Source organism: Rhinopithecus bieti, unplaced genomic scaffold (assembly GCF_001698545.2).
Source record: "Rhinopithecus bieti isolate Rb0 unplaced genomic scaffold, ASM169854v2 scaffold_13207, whole genome shotgun sequence".
Classification (NCBI taxonomy): Eukaryota; Metazoa; Chordata; class Mammalia; order Primates; family Cercopithecidae; genus Rhinopithecus; species Rhinopithecus bieti.
This window is the reverse complement of record NW_016807866.1, coordinates 5,564,726-5,582,843: the sequence shown is the minus strand read 5'-3', so window position 1 is coordinate 5,582,843 and position 18,118 is coordinate 5,564,726. Positions and strand designations below refer to the sequence as shown.

General features: G+C 47.0%; 1 protein-coding gene and 1 pseudogene across 2 annotated transcripts in view; one reads left to right on the top strand and one right to left on the bottom strand.

Moving 5' to 3' along the window:
* DOP1B (DOP1 leucine zipper like protein B) overlaps positions 1–18,118 on the bottom strand; it is a 122,853-nt gene that overhangs the window by 92,764 nt on the left and 11,971 nt on the right. The gene's annotated exons all lie outside the window — the stretch shown is intronic.
* Positions 16,310–17,520, top strand: LOC108536812 (60S ribosomal protein L3 pseudogene; annotated as a pseudogene).

Below are 18,118 nucleotides of genomic sequence, written 5' to 3'. Positions count from 1 at the left end.
GGAGGATCACTTGAGTCTAGGAGATCAAGGCTGTGGTGAGCTACGAACACACCTCTGCACTCCAGCCTGGGCAACAGAGTGAGACCCTGTCTCAAAAATAAAAAATAAAATAAATAGGCTGGGCATGGTGGCTTATGCCTATAATCCCAGCACTTTGGAAGGCCAAGGAAGGCAGATCACCTGATTGGGAGTTCAAGACCAGCCTGGCCGACATAGTGAAACCCCGTCTCTACTAAAAAAAAATACAAAAATTAGCCAGGTGTGGTAGCAGCCTCCCGTAATCCTAGCTACTCGGGAGGCTGAGGCAGGAGAATCACTTGAACCCGGGAGGCGGAGGCTGCAGTGAGCCGAGATGTTGCCACTGCCCTCCAGCCTGGGGACAGAGCAAGACTCTGTCGAAAGCCGGGCCTTAGCTTCAGCAATGTCATTCCCCCAACAGACGGTGAGTGGGTGCTGGCCATAGTCAAGCACCCGCTTGACAGGGGAGGGGAGGGGAGAGGAGAGGAGTGGAGGGGAGGGGAGAGGAGAGGAGTGGAGGGGAGGGGAGAGGAGAGGAGTGGAGGGGAGGGGAGGAGAGGGGCGGAGCAGCCAGCTCATCCAGGCCAGGCCTAATGGCGGAAGACCACAGTGGGTGCTTGACTGTGGCCAGCACCCACTCACCATCTGTGGGGGGAATGACATTGCTGAAGTCAAGGCCTGAGCCTTGGCAGCTTGGCCGGTTCAGAAACTCATTTTTATCAGTTTACCCAGAGGTGGTTCTGCTGTGGAGGGAATGTTTTGCTGGCCGCTGGTCGAGTTCCTAAGATGAGCTCCAAAAGTCAACGGGAGGGGAACTGTGACAGAGGCCAGGCTCTGAACAGCAGGCCTGGGTCTGAGTCCAGGCTCCAGCTCTCACTGAGCAAGCCTGTCACAAGTCACCTGATAGCTCTGAGGCTCTGCTTTCTCACCCATTATTTCTGAAACCTGGAATCCTCCGAAGTCAGCACCATTCAGTCCCTTTTACTGAAGAAGGAGCTAGAGCTCAGAGGTTTGCCTGCAGCTTCCCAGGTGTGCAGAGTATTTCAGGTCCGCCAGCGCCCTGCAAAGCCCACACTCCGGGGGTAGGGGTGGAACATGCAGACATGTCAGGGGAGGCTGAGGAAGTGCTGTAGGTGACCAAAAATGTGCTATCACCTACTCATAAGCTGGTCACGCAGGATAAACTCAAAAAGGAGCTGAAACCTACAGAGTATTCATTCTATTTCCACTTCCCCAGTGTGTCAGGGTTAACACTGGATATGCATACACATGTCCACACATGCAAGCACACAAATACATACACACATACTTCCCATATACACACACACACCCTCTACACAGGCACATACACATTCCACATATATACACTGCATACACATACACACATGCATACACACATCCCACACGTGTACACATGCACAAGTCATGAGCAATAGGGCCTGTCAACGACACAGGCTGTTCCCAATCTCTTAGTTAAGACGACTAAGGAATCCACATGCTAGATCAGAAAATCACTTCTTCTTTTTTTTTTTTTTGAGACGAAGTCTTGCTCTGTTGTCCAGGCTGGAGTGCAGTGGCACAATCTTAGCTCAATGCAACCTCCGCCTCCTGGGGTTCAAGCAATTCTCGTGCCTTGGCCTCCCGAGTAGCTGGGATTACAGGCGCCCGCCACCACGCCCAGCTAATTTTTGTATTTTTAGTAGAGACAGGGTTTCATCATGTTGGCCAGGCTGGTCTCAAACTCCTGACCTCAAGTGATCCACCCGCCTTGGCCACCCAAAGTGCTGGGATTACAGGTGTGAGCCACCGCACCTGGCCCAGAAAATTACTTCTTAAAACACAAGGCAACAAACTCACCGCTGCCTTACAGTGGGTAAGCTGCAGTACACGTGTGCAAATGCCGCCCCTTATTTTTCCCGTCAGAGTTTATTATGACACTTAGACTCAAAGCCACTCCGTCTTGCCACTAACGCCTATTTTCCCTGTCTTCCCACAGAGGAAATTTAGGTAGCTGTGATGCTGTATAGTACCTTCCGCATTTCTAGACTTATTTTATTCTTTTGCGATGGCACAGCACTTCCTCAGCGCTCCCGACATTGTCCCATGTTGCCCTCAACCCTGGAGTCGACCGCAGCCAGAATGTCTGCCATGCCACAGCATGCCAAGGCTGGGAAACCAGGGATACAGGAGCTCATTTCTGCATTTGGTTCATGCAAGGGCTCAGTGACATCCCCAAAAGATCCAAGCATTTTGGTGCCTTACATGCTGCCAATGATGAGTCGGCTCTTTTTTTTTAGACAAGGTCTTGCTCTGTGGCTCAGGCTAAAGTACAGTTGTGCAAACACGGCTCACGGTAGCCTCAACCTTCTGGGCTCAAGCAGTTCTCCTGCCTCAACCTCTCAAATAGCTGGGACCACAGGTACACACTATCACACCTGGCTAATTTTAACTTTTATTGTAGAGATGGGGTCTGGCTACGTTGCTCAGGCTGGTCTCAAACTCCTGGTCTCAAGCCGGCCTCCCACCTCAGCCTCTCAAAGTGCTGGGATTATAGATGTGAGCCAGCACGCCCTGCCAGTGAGTTGACTCTTAATCTATCTTTCCCTGTCATGGCAGTGTGTGCTCCTTTTTGTCTCTTTGTATGAGAAGAAAACCTTTCCAGAAGCCACCCTGCAGCCTTCCTGGAATATCTCATTGGGCTAGAGCAGGTCATGTGCCCACCTTGAAATTAATCCCTGCCAAGGGAAACAGGATATCTAGGATGAAGTCCTAGAACAATAACATTTACTGCTGGAGCACATCACCACGTGATCCCCAAATATAACTGGGGTTCTCTATGGCAAGAAAGAAGAGGGGAGAATGGTTATCAGGTAGGTAACCAGTGAGTCTGCCCCAATCTCAGAAGTAAGTGGTGAGTGTGAACATGACCTCAGGTGCTCCAATTCCAGGCTCCTTCCCGAATTCCACAAATCTGAATTAGATTATTTTCCAACATATTTGCTTCCCAGGCACATCTTAGGTGTTGGAAAAATCTAGCCTAAGTACAAGAATCACCCCCAAACACAAGAGTAATATGGAAGGCAGAACTGTGATGTCTGGCAAAAAGCAATTCAATACTTTACATGTTGATCAGGTAATGAAATGACATGCCTTTCTCGCCATATAAAGATAAGTAGTTATTAAAGTTAGTAACCAAGGAATAAACTGATTCTTTATGAGACAAGAAGCAGAGGGAGGTCACGGGGCAGAGATAACGGTGAAACACTATAGACTCTTCCATTAAAATCAGTGCAAGCCAGGTGAGTGCAGGCACTGGACCTGGCCCACCCAAATCACAGCTCCTTTCTTCTGCAGTTAGGGCTGCAGCTGGGCCATGGCTGCCTAGGCTCCCTGGGAGGCACAGGTGCACATAACACGTGCCATCAGGACCTGGCTTGTTAAAACCTCAGTATGTGTGCTTCTCTGTGTCCTTCTCTCTTCCTGTGGGACAGAATGGCAATGAACGCAGAAACTGTGGAAGTCACGTGTTCAAAAAGACAGAGTCCTGAGCTGGGCATGGTGGCTCACAGCTGTAATCCCAGCACTTTGGGAGGCTGAGGCGGGTGGATTACCTGAGGTCAGGAGTTCGTAACCAGCCTGGCCAACATGGTGAAACCCCATCTCTACTAAAAATACAAAAATTAGCCAGGTGTGGTGGCACACACCTGTAACCCCAGCTACTCGGGAGGCTGAGGCAGGAGAATCGCTTAAGCCTGGGAGACGGAGGTTGCAGTAAGCCAAGATCATGCCCCTGCACTCCAGCCTGGCTGACAGAGCGAGACTGTCTCAAAAAAAAAAAAAAAAAAAAAAAGAAGACAAGAGTCCTGGCTTGAGTTTCTGGAATGACCGTGTAGAAGAGAGCTGCCCATCCATCTGAATAACATGCTTAACTGATACATGAGTAAGGATAAACTTCAATTATATCAAGGGCATTGATTTTGGACTTCTTTATTACAGCAGCCAACATTATATGGTTAATACACTGAGAGTAACATTGCTATTCAACACTGTTCTGGGAAATGCTAGCAAAATATTAGGAAAAAATAAAAATATAAATCAGTATTGGTTGATGGTACACCTGTCTACCCGAGAAAATAATCCCATTTACAACAGCAAAAACACATGTATAAAATACTTAACATACTTGAGGAACAGGAAGGTCTTATGTAAGAAGAACTCTTAAGGACACAAGTGAATACTGTTTTTGTTTGTTTGTTTGTTTGTTTGTTTGTTTTGAGACACAGTCTCACTCTCTCTGACAACCCAGGCTGGAGTGCAGTGGCATAATCTTAGCTCATTGCAACCTCTGTCTCATGGGTTCAAGTGATTCTCATGCCTCAGTCTCCCAAGTAGCTGGGAATACACGTGTATGCCACCATGCCCAGCTAATTTTTGTATTTTTAGTAGAGATGGGATTTTGCCATGTTGGCCAAGCTGGTCTCAAACTCCTGACTTCAGGTGATCCATCTGCCTTGGCCTCCCAAAGTGCTGGGATTACAGGCATAAGCCATTGTGCCCAGCCACTTTTTTTTTTTTTTTTTTTGAGACCGAGTTTCACTCTTTTGCCCAGGCTGGAGCACTGTCTATTGCCCAGGTCTGATCTCAGCTCACTGCAACCTCTGCCTCTTGGGTTCAAGTGACCTTCCTGCCTTAGTCTCCCAAGTAACTGGGACTAACAGGTGTGTGCCACCACACCCAGCTAATTTTTTGTATTTTTGGTAGAGATGAGGTTTCACCATGTTGGTCAGGCTGGTCTCGAACTCGTGACCACAGGTGATCCACCTGCCTCAGTCTCCCAAAGTGCTGGGATTACAGGTGAGAGCCACTGCAGCCAGCAAAGTGAGTACATCTTAATGAATGATGGGAACTACCACATTTCTAGAGGGAAGGTCCCAAGTGTGTAAAGATGTCACTTCTTCCCAGAATAGTCTAAACTGTTATTATCTATAATGGTTAATATCAATAACCCCCTCCAGTTTTTTTTTTTAATTTATAAATTATCCTAATGCTCCCAACATGGGAATGGTGGAGAAATTCTGGAATCAGAAGAGTGACAAGATTGGGGCAGAGAATGTGGTCCTGCTGGATAAACACATGACAAAGTACAGCAGGTGACAGCCTGTGACTGTGGCATCTGTGCAGGCAGAGGAGTGGGGCAAATAAAGGCCAGCACATACCCATGTGTCCAGAGGCTTAATTGTATGTCCACTGACCCAGCTATTCCACCTCTAGCAATTTATCTTGACAAAAATAGCCACGTGCGTAAAGATGTTCATCACAGCTTTATTCAAAGTCGTGAAAAACTGGAAATACACTAGTCCAACAATAAGGGGCCTCGAGATCTTGTCCACTCCTATACAGTACCCCATCCCTTTCTCTCTCACACACACAAGACTGAGTGGGCTATACGTAAACTGTCCGCCTGTGCTTTTTTGCCCCCTTATTTATAAGCATTTTTCATGTTAGTAACTACCAGTTTACTTGGTTCCGCAGCTGTGTGTGCATTATATTGTTGTTCTATGACTTACTTCACAATTACTCCCCCACCAGGGGTGGTCACTCCCAATTTTTTGCTATTACATATAATAAAACAGTGAAGATTCTTACAGTGATCTTTATGTTATGTGTCTATGGAAGTAAAACAAAGTTACAATGACCACTTACTGACTTTCTAATCATCTGTCATGTGAGAAATGCAGAAACCACAATAAGAGAGTATTACACTCTCATTAAAATGACCAAAGTGAAAAAGACTGACCATACCAAGTGTTGAAGAGGATGGGGGAGAACTGGAGCTTTCATACACTGCGGCTGGGAAGATAACACGATAAAATCACTTTGGCAGCTTCTTAAAAAATTAAACACGTACCTACTGGAAGCAACCCAAATGTCCACTAATGGGAAATGGATAAAGAAATTGTATATATCCATGAACTCTGACTCAGCAGTAAAAAAGAAGGAACCTTTGATGTACACAACAGCCTGAATCACTCTCAAAATAGCTTTGCTGAGTGAAAGAAGCCAGACCAGAAGAGAAGAGAGAGGGCACATACTGTGGGACTGCATTTATATAAACTTTCAGAAAATGCAAACAAATCTATAGTGACAGAAAACAGATCAGCAGTTGTCTGGGGACAAGGGAGGGAGGGAGAGGACAAAGAGCAGGAGGAAACTTCTGCGGGTGACAGATCCATGCTCATTGTCTTGATGGTGGTGATGGTTTCACAGCGATAAACGTTATGTCAAAATTCTTTATACACTTTTAAATGCCTGAAGTTTATTGTATGTCCAATAAAGTTAGAAAGAAATTTAAAAGGAAAAGACTATTTTTAAAAGATAGGTAAATGGGAATGCCTGTATGTGACTCAAATACAAGCTTGAATGTTGCTGTTCCTGTTCAAACAGTTGTGTGTTTTTTTTTTTTTCCTGAAAAATACAAGTTTAACTTAGTTCCTTCTGTATTAGTTGGCCCAGGCTGCCATAACAAAACACCACAGAGTGGGTGGCTTAAACAACAGAAATTTACTTCTCCCAGTTCTGTAGGTTGGGAGTCCACGATCAAAGTGCCAAGTTTCACCTCTCTTCCTGGCTTGCAGACAGCCATCTCCTCACTGTGTCCTCACATGGTGGGAGGTGGAAGGATGTCTGTCTCTTCCTTTTTTTTTTTTTTTTTTTTTTAAGAGACTCCTGGGCTCAAGCAAACCTCCCCCTCAGCCTCCCAAGTAGCTGAGACTACAGGTGCATGCTACCACACCAGGCTAATTTTTTTTTTTTTTTTTTTTGTAGAGATGGGGTTTTCCCATGTTGTCCAGGTTGGTCTCAAACTCCTGGGCTCAAGTGATCCACCCTCCTGAGCCTCCCAAAGTCCTGAGAGTACAAGTGTGAGCCACTGCGCCTGGCCTCTTCCTGTTCCTGTAAGGCCACAGTCCTACTAAATTAGGGTCTCATCCTCATGACCTCATTTAACCTAAATCATCTGCCAAAGATCCTGCCTTGATATACAGCCACACTGGGGTGAAGACTTCAGCATATGGGTTTGAGGGGAGGAGGAGACACACAATTCAGTCCACAGCACCTTCCATACCAAGGCCTGACATGGAGTTTCTCGCTCCTAATTTACATTTCTGGGCAGAATTTACATAGTGTAGCTGGGTCACAAACCCTTTCCCTCATCCATAAACTCAATTCTGTTAGGTTACTGGATGTTTTAGTCTATTTTCTGTTGCTTATCACAGAATACCTGAAACTGGGTCATTTATAAAGAAAATCAATTCACTTTTTACAGTTACAGAGGTTGAAGGGGCTGCATCTGGTGAGGGCCTTCTTGCTGGTGGAGACTCTCTGCAGAGTCCCGAAGTGGCGCACGGTATCACATGGCAAGGAGGCTGAGCATGCTAATGCTAGCTCAGGCCTCTCTTCCTCTTCTTATTTAGCTACCAGTTCCTCACCCAGGATAACTCATCAATGCATTAATTCGTAAATCGAGTAACCCATTTATGAGAACAAAGCCCTCATGATCCAATCAACCTTTTAAAGGCCCCCCAACCCCAATATTGTCATATTAGGGTTAAGTTTCCTTTTTTTTTTTTTTTTTTTGAGACGGAGTCTCGCTCTGTCGCCCAGGCTGGAGTGCAGTGGCCGGATCTCAGCTCACTGCAAGCTCCGCCTCCCGGGTTTGCGCCATTCTACTGCCTCAGCCTCCTGAGTAGCTGGGACTACAGGCGCCCGTCACCTCGCCCAGCTAGATTTTTGTATTTTTTTAGTAGAGACGGGGTTTCACCGTGTTAGCCAGGATGGTCTCGATCTCCTGACCTAGTGATCCGCCCGTCTCGGCCTCCCAAAGTGCTGGGATTACAGGCTTGAGCCACCGCGCCCGGCGAGGGTTAAGTTTCAGCATGAACTTCGGAAGGGCCATTTAAATCACAGCACTGGAGGAATAATTCATCTCTAAATCTGGACTACCTCTATCCCCACAGCAGACCTGAAAGGAAGAATGGCAAAAATATTCCTTCACTCAAACACAAAATAAATAGACTATCCTGGCTACAAATTATTGAAAAGCACATCAGACTCTTTTCAGCAAAGAGAAATGCTCTTTTCAAAAAGACCACCTCGACCTTACAGTGTGAGTGGCCCTCACTGAGGCTGCTGTCAAGCCTGGGGTAGCAGTGCCCCTGCACATCCTCAGCTCCTTCAGATAACCTGGGGTAAGGGGCGAAGCTGCAATGTCATCAGAGCCCCAGCATGGCAACCACAACAGAATGACAGCAAAGTTATTCAGCAGCCTTTGCCACACCTTAGAAATGGAAGTTAGGGCCGGGCACGGTGGCTCACGTCTGTAATCCCAGCACTTTGGGAGGCCAAGGCAAGAGGATCACCTGAGGTCAGGAGTTCAAGACCAGTCTGGCCAACATGGCGAAACCCCGTCTCTAATAAAAATACAAAAAAATTTGCCAGGTGTGGTAGTGCATGCCTGTGATCCCAGCTACTCAGGAGGCTGAGGCAGGAGAATCACTTGAACCGGGAGGTGGAGGTTGCAGTGAGACAAGATTGGGTCACTGCACTCCAGCCTGGGCGACAGAGTGAGACTTCGTCTCAAAAAAGAAAAGAAACGGGAGGGGAAGGGAGGGGAGAGGAGAGAAAAAGAAATGGGAGTTGGATCTGCATCTTTAAAATCCTGGTGCCAAAAGCATCAGGACACTGCCAGAGACAAATGGATGCTGGGCTGGCCCCTCTCCTGCAGAGGTACGGGATCTAGTTTAATGTGAAGCCCGTCAAGAATTCCCATCAACAGCATCCTTTCCATTTGGTCTCTTCTCAAGCAATCCAGGCCCTTATCATTCCACAATGACCCTGGCCCTGCACTTACCCGACCACCTCCACCCTCATGGTCACAGCCACCGAGGTCATCAGAACAAACGTTGCTGGAAAATGGCTAAAATCATAGCCCCAAATTTAGGTGTCACGCTCTAACAGATGAGGCCCTACAAGTGAGATGCCGAGATGAAACCAGGCACCCTGCAGGCTGAGAGGTGCAGCTCATACACAGGGAGGTTGGCAGGGCTGGTGGCCTTGTTTCAGGCCACTGAGCAATGCAGGGTCTGGCCAGCAGGGATAAGGAGTGCAGAGCTAACTGTGGCAGCAGCACCAAGGCTCCAGTGGGGGAGGAAGGCTGAAAGGACCATCCCCAGCAAACATGCAGGATACCCCCACGATGCAGTGCCCCATGAATAAGCTGGTGAAGAGCTCCTGGCATGCGGTGGAGGGGGCACAAATGACCTGGAAAGCTTTCCTGACTCAGCAGTTCTGGGTGCGTCACTGTATCACCAGTAGGAAAAGGGCTTGGAGAAGGGCCAGGGTGATTCGCAGGGGTCAGTGGCCTCTCCTACCGTCCTGTATGCTCAGCCCCCATCCCCTGGCTCTGCACACACGAGCCACCTTGAACTGTGTGCCCAGCACCCCTGTAGCTCTGTTACGCCACAGTCAGCAGCTGTGGCTGCTCCTGGTCCTCCAGGGAGATGTAGAGTTTTAAAATCCACTTTAATAGCTAAGACATAGACAGCTCACCTCTACCATCTAAACCACTTCAGAAGCTAGGACATAGACAGCTTACCTCTACCATCCACCTCAATAGCTAAGACACAGGTAGCTCACCTCTACAGATAGCCTTGGCTCTCAGGGAGGTTGAGGTGGAAGGATCACTTGAGCCTGGGAGGTTGAAGCTGCAGTGAGCCGTGATTGTGCCACTGCTCTCCAGCCTGGGAGACAGAGTGAGACCGTGTCTCAAAAATAATAATAACAATTGTCTAGAATTTACATTTCTAGCCACTGCTAAGTTGGCCAGGATGGTCCTGAGCTCGCACAACCTAAAACAAGACCAGTTCCTCTTCAGGAAGGTCCTGACCACTTTGCAAAGAATAACAGGGTTTATTATCCTTTGCCCCTGATGTTAGGTGACTACATTTAAAAAAAAAAAAGGAACTCTTCTCTGACTAAAAGGCCCACCAGAGAAAAATATTTCTGGAAACTACAACACTGAGAAAAAAGGATTTACCCTCCTCTATGTTAACTGGTTACTCAAGGGTTATCCAACCCTGTCAGTATCTCTCTCACTTGTTGGGGCATAAAGGAAACCAGATGAGGATGCTGTCGTGAAACACACCGCAGACCCCTGACTCCCACCTGTGTGTCAATGCTTTTCACCAGACACCAATCTGTGCTAAAGCAGGCCAAGTATGAGTTAATATGTTAAGAATAACATTAGGTCAATGTGCATTGAAGGTTCAACTATAGCAGATACGATCTAATAAACAGAAAAGAAACTTTACAGGTCATTTTACAGCAAAAAAAAATGGATTGGAAGATCAATACAGAAACAGAAAGCATGCTGAGAGCAGACTCACCTTGAACATCCCCTCCTGCCTCATGGTTCATAGTAGGCAACAACAGTAAATCTAATTCAACAGAGTAGTGGTCCCTGGACACCATAAGCCCCCATGGGAAAAAAGATCATCATGTACATCACCATCCACAATGCCATGGTGGCAAGCACCATGGGACATAAGCACAGACAAGCAGGAGGGACACAGCTCCACTTGGAAGGGAGTAAAGAGACGCGAGACAGCTTCCCTAGAACACAGGTGGTATGTGATTTGCACCTTGAAGATTGAACAGAAATCTGCCACGTGGGAAGAGAGAATCTGTGAAAGGGAAAAAGAATATTCCAGATGAAGGGAAAAGCAGAGCAAGGTACACTGTCTGCCACCTTCAAGTGGTTCAGGGACACAGCCATTTCACACAAAGCCACCAAGCCCTGACTGAGTAGCCACACCATAATCAGCTTTAAGTGGAAAAGGGGGAAGAAATAAACACAATAAAACATACCCAACGAAATCCCTTTATTGGCCTAGACATAAGCAGAGCTGGAGCTGGAGGCAGAATGTTATGGCATGTCTACCCCAGCAAGCATTTTCATTCAGAGCCTGCTCTCCAGCCATTCCCAATATTTATGATTCTCCATTCAATATGTCACCCTATCATTATAACTCTACATGATATATGCCACTCTGAGCCAGACCAATTATCCATACAATCCAATATTCTGTTTCTGACATACCACTAGGGGACACTGAACAGGGAACATGACAGACGTGGTACACTACGTCCACGTTTGACTCGAAACATTAGAAGATTGGTTGATGGTGGCCAAGAAGGAGTTTAAGCTTTATTTGCAAAAGTTGTACTTAGAATGAATGTAGAATGTATTCATGCAGAACTTATATAAATAAAAATTAATTCTTTAGAGGGTCACGTTAGCCACTCTTTGACTAACAACTAAATCTTTGCAAGGCGTTAGGTGATTTGGGGGCAACTAGAATACACCACTCCCATAATGTGTTATTTGAAGTAGTTTTGCTCTTCTCACTAACAGGCTTGTAAGTACTAATGCAGATTTCTGAATTGGGACTATTTCTAACAGCAAGACTAGACAAGCTTGATCCATTTAACAGACAAAGAACACTCTCGATTCTTCACTGGCTTTTGGTGGGAAGTGACCCCCGCACACTTCACGTCCTTGTTAACTAAATTCAAATGGCAAATTGCGTAAGCAAACTTTCTCTATATAAATGTCATTCTCTAACAAGACCCACACTGATTTACTAGCTCTCATATGAGCAGATCCATCCAATGCATAATGTTTTATATTGCAAATCTTTGAGGGCTACTGATGGTTATTACTAGCACTATGCAATGGGCTGGCTGCAAACACCAGCCTAAATCATGAGCAGCCATCCTTTCTATGCCATGCCGACATGGAAATTCCTCCTTGATCTGTGGCTTTAATCATGGCTTCCAAAACCCGTCATTATTTATGACTCTTTTATTTACTTTTATTTTGAGATGGAGTTTTGCTCTTGTTGCCCAGGATGGAGTGCAGTGGCGTGATCTCAGCACGCTGCAACCTCCGCCTCCCAGGTTCAAGCGATTCTCCTGGCTCAGCCTCCTGAGTAGCTGGAATTACAGGCATGTGCCAGCATGCCTGGCTAATTTTTGTATTTTTAGTAGAGATGGGGTTTCATCATGTTGGCCAGGCTGGTCTCGAACTCCTGACCTCAGGTGATCTGCCCGCCTCGGACTCCCAAAGTGCTGGGATTACAGGTGTGAGCCACCGCACCTGGCCTCTCTTAGCAATTTTCAAGTATACAATACATTGTTATTAACTATAGGTGCCAAGTTGTACAACAGATCTCTTGAACTTATTCCTCTGATCTAACAGAAAATTCATATCCTTTGAGCAACCCCTCCCTATTTCAGCCCGCCCTGCCCCTGACCCTTGGTAACCACCATTTTACTCTACTTCTGTGAGTTCAACTTTTTTACACTCCACATGTAAGTGAGATCATGTGGTTATTTGACTTCCTGTGCCTGGCTTATTTCACTTGACATACTGTTCTCAAGGTTCATCCATGTTGTCACAAATGGCACAATTTCCTTCTTTAATAAAAGGTGAATAGCATTCCAGTGTGTATATTTTGGTGATTAAAACGTATTTAAAATAATCAGGGAAAGATGATGACTTGAAGTCTCAGACAAACCATTAACCAAAAGTTACCCTATTCCTATCACCCTATTTAGACTGATATGCCTAAAAACTATAAAAGAAACTAAAACTATAAAAAAAACTATTCTCGGGGCCAAGTATGGTGGCTCACGCCTGTAATCCCAGCACTCTGGGAGGCCAAGGCGGGCTGATCACGAGGTGAGGAGATCGAGACTATCCTGGCTAACACAGTGAAACCCTATCTCTACTAAAAATACAAAAGAAGAATTAGCCAGGCGTAGTGGTGGGCACCTGTAGTCCCAGGTACTCAGGAGGCTAAGGCAGTAGAATTGCTTGAACCCAGGAGGCGGAGCTTGCAGTGAGCCGAGATGGCGCCACTGCAATCCAGCCTGGCTGACAGAGCGAGACTCCATCTCAAAAAAAAAAAAAAAAAAAAAGATAAACTATTCTGTAACACAGAAAAATTCTAAAAATGATACTGAAACATTGATCAAGTTTGAAAATGATACCATTAGAATCTGTCTACAGCTGGACATACTACGACCTTCTGGGAAGCAGTTTTCTTAAATGTAAAAGGAGTTGACTGGATGTGTCTTCTCCAAATCTCAGGTTTATGCATTGTAACATTTAGTCACCTACCTTTAAAAAAAGTATGTTGTGCTTTTGTGTCCTAAATTATTGTTTAAATCTGTATTATAAAGAATTTTACTAATTCAACTCTCAACTCTTTTTTTTGAGACAGACTCTTGCTCTGTCCCCCAGGCTGAAGTGCAGTGGTACAATCTTGGCTCACTGAAACCTCTGCCTTCCAGGTTCTAGTGATTCTCCTGCCTCAGCCTCCCAAGTAGCTGGGACTATAGGCACTCGCCACCATGCCTGGCTAATTTTCTATATTTTTAATAGAGACAGGGTTTCACCACGTTGGCCAGGCTGGTCTCAAACTCCTGACCTCAGGCGATCCACCTGCTGCCTTGACCTCCCAAAGCGCTGGGATTACAGGCGTGAGCCACTGCGCCCTGCCCAACTCTCAACTCTTACTCACTGAATTTCCGTGCATAAGTCCAAGAAATGTGATGATCACCAAAGCCTTAAAAAAATTCCTTTTTTTTGAGCCAGGGTCTCACTCTGTCACCCAGGCTGGAGTGCAGTAGTGCGACAGCTCCAGGCTGAGGCTCCAGGGATCTTCCCACTTCAGCCTTCTGAGTAGCTGGACTACAGGTGTGCACCACCATGCCCAGATAATTTTTGTATTTTTGGACAGACAGGGTTTCCCCATGTTGCCCAGCCTGGTCTGAAAATCCTGGGCTCAAGTGATCCTTCTGCCCTCAGCCTCTCAAAGTGCTAGGATTACAGGCATGCACCACTGCAGCCAGTGAAGAAAATTCTTTATTCATATCAGCTCCTATCAGGGACCCTTGAACACAGAAGTTGCAAGTTTCACAGAAGCAAGTATTCCTGATGATGATCAAGACGTGCTCCCTCCAGCACCATCCAAACCCTCCACATCCAGTAACGGCAGGAACTGATTTCAGGGCCAAAGGTGCGTGCCTCCACACTGGCTCTTGTGCTTGGTGACAGCCCAGGGGATTCTTGCAATGGGTGAGACAGAGGTTCCCTTGCTTAAAGCCTCCCTGGGAGGAAGCTTAGTGGCTTCCCCTCCCCACCAGAGCAAAATCTATCAGTGGCCTGACCCTGCTGTATCCCTGGTCACTCTGTCCTCTGGCTACTCCTGTCCCCTTCCCATGCCTTGGACACAGGCCCATGCCCTAGATGGCCCTTCCCGCCAGCTTGCTCACTTCACCCCGGCCTCTGCTTTAATGTCACGCTCTCAGTGCTCTCTCTGTCTAAAATAGCACTCCCTCCTCCTTCCTCCATACCCCACTTCCCCAGTTTATTTTTCTTCTTAGCATTCAGCATCTGACATCACAGTCATCTGTCATCTGTCTCTCGCCAAGAAAGCGTCATTTCTTTCCATGAGAGCAGAGGCTTAGTGTTCAATGCCTTATCCCCAGCACTGAGGTGTTCATAGATCTTGTCCTACCACTTTCGTAGCATTCTAGGGCTGCTATAACGAAGTGCCACACACCAGGTGGCTTCAACAACAGAAATGTGTTCTCTCATGTTAAATCTGAAATCAAGGAGTCAAGAGAGTGGCTTTCTTCTGAAGGCTACATAGAGAATCTGTCCCGTGCCTCTCCCCCGCCTGCTAGGAGTTTGCTGTCACTCTTTGGGACTCCTTGGCTTGTAGATGCACCTTCCTGGTGTCTGCCTTCATCCTCACATGATGCCTTTCCTCATGCATGTCTGTGTCTACATTTCCCCTTTTTCGTCAGGACACCAGTCACAATGGATTAGGGCTACCCCCTAATGACCTTCTCTAGCTCGATTAGCTCTGTAAAAACGCTGTTTCCAAATCAAGTTACGTACTGAGGTACTAAGGATTAAGACTCCAGGGGTTTTTTTTTTTATGGAGGCCACAATTCAATCCATAATAACCACTCAGTTGCATAAGACACCGGACAAGTGAGTTAACCTTCATCGGTAAAACGGGCCTAATAATTGCACCTACTGCATTTGGGTGATGCAGACAGGGTCCCTGGCAGAAAAGAAGCACAGCCCTTGCCCCTTACGTGAGCTATGCAGATACTGACGTGAAGAAGGCTGGAGGCTCTGCTCATGAGCATGGGCCTTGGAACCAGGCTGGTCGGGGCCTGAGCCCTCTCTCTGCCGCTGGCTGGCAGTGGCCTCGCACAAGTGGTTGAAACTGAGACGAATCTCAAGATACATTTTAAGTATTATAAAATAACGCACATCGACTCCTTAGCACGCAGTGAGCTCTCCGTGAATGTCAGCCACCACAGGCAAGGCTGAGGTAGGGCCTGACAGTGTCACCTTTGTCTCAACTGTATCTTGCAAATTCTTCAAGGTGGCTGCTTGAACTCAATAGTTAATCACAGCAGCAGGGAACAAGAAATGAGATCCAAGAGGAGACCGTGGTGGGATTCCTCAGGTAACACCTCTAACAAAAAATCATGTCTTTCTTTTTTTTTTTTGGAAACAGGCTCTTGCTCTGTCACTCAGGCTGGAGTGCAGTGGCACAATCATGGCTCACTAAAGCCTTGATCTCCTGGGCTCAAGCGATCCTTCTACCTCAGCCTCCTGAGTAGCTGGGACCACAGGCATGTACTACCACGACTGGATAATTTTATATATATATACACATGCATACGTATAACATATAAAAATATATATATATACACACACACACACATATTTTAGACAGAGTCTCACTCTGTCACGCAGGCTGGAGTGCAGTGGCGCGATCTCAGCTAACTGCAACCTCTGCTTCCCGGGTTCAAGCAATTCTCCTGCCTCAGCCTCCTGCGTAGCTGGGACTACAGGTGTGCGCCACCATGCCCAGCTAATTTCTGTATTTTTAGTAGAGACAGGGTTTCACCATGGTGGCCAGGGTGGTCTTGATCTCTTGGCCTTGTGATCTGCCAGTCTCGGCCTCCCAAAGTGCTGGGATTACAGGCGTGAGCCACCGCGCCGGGTCTAAAATAGAAATTTCTTCCAAAAAGATACACAAATGCCCAATAAGCACATGAAAAGATGCTCAAAATTATTAGTCATAGGGAAATGCAAATCAAAACCATAGGGAGAGTTCTACCGGTGGAATCTGATGGCATGATGTCTCACAGAAAGCTCTCCACTCCCAGACATGGGTCCCTCTGCTTCCTGCCATGCAGCACAGATATAGGCATCATGGGAAGGTAAAGAGCTTCCCTAAGGATGACCCTTCCAAGCTGGTCAACGTCACAGCCTTCCTGGGATACAAGGCTGGCACGACCCACATCACACGGGAAGTCGACAGGCCAGGATCCAAGGTGAAAGAGAAGGAGTTGGTGGAGGCCGCGACCACTGTGGAGACATCACCTATGGTGGTTGTGGGCATTGCGGGCTACGTGGAAACCCCTTGAGGCCTCAGGACCTTCAAGACCATCTTTGCTGAGCACATCAACGATAAGTGCAAAAGGCATTTCTCTAACAACCGGCATAAATCTAAGAAGAAGGCCTTTACCAAGTACTGCAAGAAATGGTAGGATGAGGATGGCAAGAAGCAGCTGGAGAAGACTTCAGTAGCATGAAGAAGCACTGCCAAGTCACCCACGTCACTGCCCACACCCAGACGCGCCTGCTTCCTCTGTGCCAGAAGAAGGCCCAGCTGTTGGAGAGCCAAGTGAACAGAGGCACCATGGCTGAGAAGCTGGAACTGGGCCCAGGAGGGGCTAGAGCAGCAGGTACCTGTGAACCAAGCGTTTGGGCTGGACGAGATGATCGACATCATCGGGGTGACCAAGGGCAAAGGCTACAAAGAGGTCATCAGTTGTTGGCACACCAAGAAGCTGCCCCACAAGATCCACCAAGGCCTGTGCAAGGTGGCCTGGATTGGGGCATGGCATCCTGCCCATGTGGCCTTCTCCATGGCATGCATTGGGCGGAAAGGCGACCATCACCATACTGAGATTAACAAGAAGATCTATAAGATTGGCTAGCGCTACCTTACCGAGGACGGCAAACTGATCAAGAACAATGCCTCCACTGACCATGTCCTGTCTGACAAGAGCATCAACCCTCTGGGTGGCTTTGTCCACTATGGTGAAGTGACCAATGACTCTGTCATGCTGAAAGGCTGTGTGGTGGGAACCAAGAAGCAACTGCTCATTCTCTGCACATCTTTGATGGTGCAGACCAAACGGCGGGCTCTGGAGAACACTGACCTTAAGTTCACTGACACCACCTCCAAGTTTGGCCATGGCCACTTCCAGACCATGGAGGAGAAGAAAGCATTCATGGCACCACTCAAGAAAGACCAAATTGCAAAGGAAGAAGGAGTTTAATGCCAGGAACAGGTTCTGCACCTGGTGGGGCCTCAATAAAAATTATCTTTAAAATATTATTAATTTAAAAAAACCACTGGGAGAGACCACTTCACACCACTAGGATGGTTATCATTAAAAAAAAACAAAACTGAAAATAGGTTGGGCATGGTGGCTCATGCCTGTAATCCCAGCACTTTGGGAGGCCGAGGCAGGTGGATCACCTGAGGTCAGGAGTTCAAGACTAGCCTGGCCAACATGGTGAAACCCCATCTGTATTAAAATATATACATATATATATATATTCAAAAATTAGCCAGGCATAGTGGCTAATGCCTGTAACCCCAGAGTCTGAGGGATGAGAATCGCTTGAACCCAGGAGGTGGAGGTTGCAGGAGCCAAGACTACACAACTGCACTCCAGCCTGGGCGACAGAGTGAGACTCCGTGTCAAAAAAAAAAAAACAACTTGAGGCCAGGCACGGTGGTTCACGCCTGTAATCTCAGCACTTTGGGAGGCTGAGGCAGGTAGATCATGAGGTCCGGAGATTGAGACCATCCTGGTTAACATGGTGAAACCCTGTCTCTACTAAAAATACAAAAAATTGGCTGGGTGTGGT